Source organism: Dasypus novemcinctus, chromosome 6 (genome assembly GCF_030445035.2).
Source record: "Dasypus novemcinctus isolate mDasNov1 chromosome 6, mDasNov1.1.hap2, whole genome shotgun sequence".
Classification (NCBI taxonomy): Eukaryota; Metazoa; Chordata; class Mammalia; order Cingulata; family Dasypodidae; genus Dasypus; species Dasypus novemcinctus.
In genome coordinates this window covers 34,644,075-34,651,727 of record NC_080678.1, presented here as the reverse complement: position 1 = coordinate 34,651,727, position 7,653 = coordinate 34,644,075, and positions in this window count along the sequence as shown.

Sequence of the window (7,653 nt, the reverse complement as noted above, 5' to 3'; positions counted from 1 at the left end):
GTGCTACAACTACAGTGTTGAGTTGCTGAAATACAGTTCGAGACCACCACAATTAAGTGAATATCACAATAAAGCAAGTCACGAATTTCTTGGTTTTCCAGAATATATAAAAATTATACTTACATTATATTATAGTCTGTTAAGTATGTGTATTAGTCAGGGTTCTCTAGGGAAATATACAACAGGAGATATCTGTAAATATTATGAGATTTTATAAAAATTGTCATATACAACTGTGGAGATACATGAATCTACATTCTGTAGGGCAGGCTGTAAGCTGGATTTCCAATGAAGGTTTCTGATGAATTCTCCAGGAGAAGCTGGATGGCTCAGGTAGAGATGAAAATTCTGTTTTGACTGCTGAAATCATCACTCCTCCTTTTAAGGCCTTCAACTGATTGTCATTGCTGAAGGCTCTCTCCTCAGCTGACTCTAGATATAATCAGCCATAGATGCAATGAACTTACTAATAGTGATTTAAGCCAATGAAATGTCTTCATCAATTAGGTCAGTACTTGACTAAACAACCAGGCACCATTACCTGGCAAAGTTGACACAGGACCTAACCATCACATTCCACCCCTTGTCAAATTGGCCACCATACACATCATCCTAAATCATGCTTAATCTCTACATAAAAACAATAGTAGGCATATTTTTCACCTAACAATATTGAGCTTCCCTGCATACTACTGGAAACACACAGGAATGGATTCGCTTTAAGGACATGATCTGGGGTCCCCCAGCTTCAAATTCATATTCCACCCTTTCAATCCCAGAAAGTTATGTTCTTTCCATATGCAAATAAATTCATTCTATCACATTATTTCAAAAACCTTAAATCAAAAGTACTTAAATAGTTAAGTATCTGCCTCAAATTTCCAAAGAAGGGTCAGTCATAGAATAAATGTTCCTATTGTCATAGGTAGAAATTGTAAGGAAAACCGGGTTATATGTCTCAAACAGTTCCAAAAACCGGCAGGGCATACTCCATTAGTTTGGAAATCTCCTCAGTTAAATATCCAAGCTCATCATTTTCAAATTCTGCCTTTCATCTATCATCAGGAGTCAATTCTGCCAAGTTCTCTGCCACTTTAAAGCAAGGATCGATCACATTCCTCCCAGTTTGCAATGACATATTCATCATTTCTTTCTAAAGCCTCATAAGTATCTTTAACATCTACTAACGGTCTCTTCAAAGCAATCTAGGCCTTTTCTATCAGGCATATCACAATTCTTCCAGAATCTACCCCTTACCCATTTATAAAACCATTGCAGTGTTTTTGGTATTTGCATAGCAGCATGCACCCCATTTTTCTAGTGCCAATTTCTGTTTTAGTTTGCTAAATCCTGCCAAAGCAATATTCCATAAATGGGTTGGCTCTTGCGAGGGACATTTATTAGATTAAAAGCCCACAGTTCTGAGGCCATGAAAGTGTCCAAATGAAAGCATCACCAGGAGATCCTTTCTTCCCGAGCTTCAGCTGTGGACGTTCGCACACATGGTAGCGTCATACACAGATGCTATCTCTCTGAGCTGCAGCTGTGGGTGATGAGGTGCATGGCAGGGCACAGTGATGGCGCTGGCTCATCTTTCCTCTCTCCTTTGGACCTCTCTGAGCTTCTGGTTCTCGGCACCTTCTCTCTCAGCTTCTGGGTTCCTCTGTTTCTCTGCAGCTTTTTCTGTATCTGTGGCTTTTTATTCCTCCATTATAAAAGACACCAATATGAAGATTAAGACCCACCCTGGGTCCCACAATCTAATCAAAGGCTGTTAACTGAAGCAATTTTATCAAAAGACCCACCTACAGTAAGTTTACATGCACAGGAATGGACTAGCTTTAAGAACAGGATTGTCTGGCGTCTAGCCAGCTTCAAACTGACACAGCGTGCAATAGCATCATGTGTAAAAGTAATCTATATAAAGTAATTTAAAAATACTTTATTGCTAAAAAATGCTACTCATCACGCAATCCTTCAGCAAGTTGTAATCTTTTTGCTGGTGGAGGGTCTTACCTTGATTTTGATGGCTGATGAATGACCAGGGTGGTGGTTGCTGAAGATTGGGCTGGGGGGGGGGGGCAGTGGCAATTTCTGAAAATAAGAAATGAAGTTTACCACTTCAATTAACTCTCCATTTCATGAAAGAGTTCTCTTAGCATTTAATGCTGTTTGATAGCATTTTACCCACAGTAAAACTTCTTTCAAAATTCCCATCAATGCTCTCAAATCCTGCTGTTGCTTTATCAATAAGTTTATGTAATATTCTAAATCCTTTGTTTCCATTTCAGTAATGTTCAGAGCATCTTCACAGGAGTAGATTTCATCTCAAGAAACCATTTTCTTTGCTAATCCATAAGAAGTAACTCCTCATCCGTTCAAGTTCTAGCATGAGATTACAGCAATTCAGTCATCCTTATGCTGCACTTATAATTCTAATTCTCTTATTATTTCTACCACATCTGCAGGTACTTCCTAAAGTCTTAAACCCTTCAAAGTCATCTAAGACAGAAATCAACTTCTTCTAAACACCTATTAATGCTGATATTAACCCCTCAAAGTCATCTAAGACAGAAATCAACTTCTTCTAAACACCTATTAATGCTGATATTTTTTGCCTTCTTCCATGAATCACAAATGCTTGTATTAGCATCCAGAATGGTGAATATTTCCAAAAGGTTTCCAATGTGCTTTGCCCAGATCCATCACTGGAATCACTATGTGTGGCACCATTAGGCTTACAAAATATATTTCTTAAGTAATAAGTCTTGAAAGTCAAATGACTCCTTGTTCTATGGGCTGCCGCACAGATGTTATGTTAGTAGATATGAAAACAACATTAATCTTATTGTACATCTCCATCAGAGCTCTTGGATGAACAGGTGTATTTGTCAATATGCATCAACATTTTGAAAGAAATATTTTTTTTTCCTGAGCAGTAGGTCTCATCAGTGGGCTTAAAATATTCAGTAAACCATTTTGTGAACAGACGTCCTGTCATCCAGGCATTGTTATACCATTTACAGAACAAAGGAAGAGTAGATAGAGCAGAATTTTTAAGGTCTCTAGGATTTGTGGAAAGGTCGGTGAGCACTGGCTTCAATGTGAAGGCACCAGCTGCATTAGCCCCTGACCTGAGAATCAGCCTGTCCTTTGAGGCTTTGAAGCCAGGCATTGACTCCTCTCTAGCTATGAAAGTCCTAGATCGTATCTTCTTCCAGTATAAGGCTGTTTTGTCTACATTGAAAATCTGTTGTTTGGTGTAACCTCCTTCACCAATTATCTTACCAAATCTTCTGGATAACTTGTTGCAGCTTCTACATCAGCACTTGGCTGGTTCACCTTGCACTTCTGGTATGAAGACAGCTTCTTTCCTTAAACATGTGAACCAATCTCTGTACCTTTAAATTTTTTTTCTGCAGTTTTCTTTCCTCTATTAGCCTTCACAGACTTGAAGAGAGTTAGGGCCTTGCTCTGGGCTCGGTATCAGGCTTTGGTTTAAGGGAATGTTGTGGCTGGTTATAGACAACTAAAACCTTTCCATATCAGCAATAAGGGAGTTTTGCTTTCTTAGCATTCATGTGTTCACTGCAATAGCACTTTTAATTTCCTTCAAGAACTTTTCCTTTGCATTCACATTTTGGCTAACTGTTTGACACAAGGGGCCTAGCTTTCAGCCTGTCAGCTTTCAACATACCTTCCTCACTAGTTTCTAGCTTTTGATTTGAAGTGACCAACGTGTGACTCTTTCATTTACTTGAACACTTAGAGGCCATTGTAAGGTTAATTGGCCTAATTCCAAAACTGTTTTGTGTCAGGAAACAGGGAGGCCTGGGGAAAGGGAGAGAGACAGGGAATGGCCCATCAGTGGAGCAGTTAGAACACACACATCTATTAAGTCCATCATCATATATGGGCATAGTTTGTGGTGCCCTAACACATGTACAATAGTAACATCAAAGATCACTGATCACAGATCACCATAACAGATAAAATAATTATCAAAAAGTTTGATGTCCTGGGTGGTACTGCGGGGACAGTTACTGGACATTGTATGTCCTCCCATGGCCCACTGGGGGGACTGGGGGAGACTGTAAACTGTAATGTGGACCATTGACCATGTGGTGCAGCAGCGCTCAGAGATGTATTCACCACGTGCAATGACTGCCCCATGATGATGGAGGAGGTTGTGTTATGGGAGGAGTGGGATGAGGGGGGTGGGGGTATACAGGGACCTCATATTTTTTTAATGTAACATTAAAATTTAATTAATTAATAAAAAATGATGGATATGGGACATGTTAACTTACACCAAATGTGTATAAAAGTCTATAAGCTAAAATGTAAACCATAATATAAAACATAAGGAAGCTAAAAATTTAGAAATTTGTACAGTCTAAAATAAAAACCATAAAGTAAACCAAAATGAAAAAAAAAAAGTTTGAAATTTTGAAGGAATTACCAAAATTTCACAGACACAAAGTGATCACAGGCTATTGTAAAAATGGTGCCAACAGACTGCTGCACACAGGTTGCCACAATCCTTCAATTTGTAAGAATACAATATTTGTGAAGCACAATAAAGCCAAGCATAGTACCTATATATGGCCCTGAAAACTGAAAATATTTGTCAACCCCAATCTAAAACAAGAATGTATATTCTGGGGAGTGAATGTGACTCAAGTAGTTATTGCTTGAGCTCCTGCTTCCCATATGGGAGGTCCTGGATTTGGTTCCTGGTACCTCCTAAAAACAAAAACAAACAACAAACAAACAAATGAAAAAACCAACTCGGGGGAGCCAAAGTGGCTCAGTGGATAAGTGCCAACTTTCTACTTCCCCAGCCCAATACCTCAAAAAAATTTTTTTAATTTAAAAAAATAAAAGGTTTTTCATTTTAAAAAACCCTGTGTATTCCAACTCCACCTTCTGATTGAAGAGTGTAACAATAAAACAAACCATCAAACTGCAAATTATTTTAATACCCTAGACAGATATGAAAATCTATGTCTGCTTTTCTTATAGGCTTACTTCTTGCCTATGAGATAGCTACATAAAAATCTATTGTCCCTGTTAATTTTTTTTTAAAGATTTATTTTATTTATTTTGTCTCCCCCTCATTTGCGGTTCCTGTCTGCTTTCTGTGTCCATTTGCTCTCTGTGTCTGTTCGTCTTCTCTTTAGGAGTTACCAGGAACCAAACTCAGGTCCTCTCATGTGGAAGAGAGGCGCTCAATCACCTGAGCCACCTCAGCTCCCTGGTTTATTGTCTCTCATTGTCTTTCCTCTTCATGTCTCTTTGGTTGCATCACCTTTTTGCATCAACTTGCCATGCCTGCCTACCGTGCCAGCTCACCTTCTCTAGAAGGCACCAGGAAACGAACCCAGGACCTCCCATGTGGTAGGTGGGAGCCCAATTGCTTGAGTCACATCTGCTTCTCTGTCCCTGCTAATTTTGTTTTTAACTACAAAGTTTCTAGGAAAATCACTGCTACTGATTTAAATTTCCTTAACTAGGAACTGGGAATACCAAAATTTTGTGAAACTGATGACCAAATCCTAAATGTAAGTACATTAGACGATTAAGCAAATGAACATTACACAGTGAATACAGTAAAAGCAGGAAGGTGAGATTATGACAGTCAATGAGAAAAAAAAGAAGAAAACACTCCATGTGTTAGACTTTATCACCACAAATAACACAAGGAAATAGATAGTAGATAGTAGATAATAGAGCAGGCAACATTTACTGAATAACCCCACTGTGTACGGTAGCATACTACACATTACAGAACAGAGAAAAACAAGGTTCCTGTTTCTTTAGCTTTTCTTGAGCCAAAAATTATCATAAACAGTGCGTGATTTTTTTAAGATTATGAACTTAAGCAACTATAAAAAGAACCTAAGAACTTGTAGTAGTTTGGCATTGTTTCTAAATTCCAAAAATAGTTATTGGACTATGTTTGTAAACTGATCTGTCAGAGGTATCATCTTTAACTGATTAAATTATGATTAGGACTGTAATTGAGCCACATCAGTAGGACATTGAGTCCCCACCCCTTGGTGGGCAGGGACAGAGAAAAGACATGGCAAAGGACAGAGTTAAGAGTTTTGACTTAGAGCCCAGGAACTATACACACAGAGAAGCAGAGCAGCTGAGCCCGGAGAGAATCAAGGCCGGGGAGAGAGACAGAGCTGGTTGTCTTATAGTCTATAGCATGTCTTATGAAGAGAGTAGGGCATCTGAGCCCAGAGAGAAACAAGCCCTGGAAAGAGAGGAACAAGGAAACCTGAACCCTTAGCCGATGTTGGCAGCTATCTTGCTCCAAAACATGGCAACAGAATTTGGTGAGAGAAGTAACTTATGCTCTATGGCCTGGTAACTGTAAACTTCTACTCCAAATAAATACCCAAATAAAAGCCAGCAGATTTCTGGTATTTTGCTTCAGCACCCCTTTGGCTGACTAATACAGAATTAATAAATTATATTAAAGTTATTCCAGGGCCAAAATGGATGCCATGAAAGTTCCTTTCCTAGGGTAGTCACAGGCCAGGATACCCTTGCATAATTTACCTTTATCCATGTTTTACCTTTCTACTTCTTGCTACTAAATTTCTCTTCGCAGGTTTGTGTCAGAATGCTTTGGAATGTTTTTAAAACTGTGAAAATAAAAATGCCTTTTCTAGCAAGGAAGCTGTTGCCTCAGGTCCCAAAGCCTGTTGAACTAGAGCAATTAACCTCTAATCACTTAATGGCCTTTTGATGACTGGTTTAACTGTGAAACTATCAGACAACAAAGTCATAAAACTGAAACTGCGACTAAGAACTCTGAAAAAATAGGAGAAAAAGCACAATTTGGCTTGGCAGCTTCAAGTTACAATCTAGTCAGCCTGTCTCCCAAGTCTAAGACTGTCCCAGGAATGCCAGTGGCAGGAGCTCTATGATTCCCTGGAATAGTGGGAATCAGAGAGCAGCCTCTGCATAGAATCCTGAATTCTAGTTAAACCAGTGTAAGGAAAAATAAATAAATAAATCTGAAACCCAGAAACCTCATGTTGTGTCTCCTTAAAGAAATTTAAAAAATTGATGTGCCATCAACTAAGGTTAAAGAATTCCCAGAAATGCTAAGTACATAAAATTCTTCTGTTTTGATCTGTGCATAACCTTGTGCTCAACTTTAAAATCTATATTTAACTTTGTCAGTTTGCTTGTGCCTAGAAAATCAGATTTAGGGGTTCACCTGTTACAAGTTGGATAATGGTAAAAGGTAACCTAAAAATGAATATTTTTTTTCTTTTTAAGATTTTTTTTATTCTCCCACCTCCCCCATTGTCTGCTCTCTGTGTCCATTCACTGTGTTCTTTTGTGTCTGCTTGTATTCTCATCAGGCATCACTTGGGATCTATGTCTCTTTTTGTTGCATCATCTTGCTGTGTCAGTTCTTCATGTGTGTGGCACCACTCCTGGGCGGGCTGCGGTTTCGCACGGGGTGGCTCTCCTTGCACAGAGGCCACTCCTTGCATGGGGGACACCCTTACATGGTAGCCCTGCATGGGCCAGCACTCCTTACGCATGCAGCACTGTGCGTGGGCCAGCTCACCACATGAGCTAGGAGGCCCTGGGTATTGAACCCTTGGACCTCCTATATGGTGG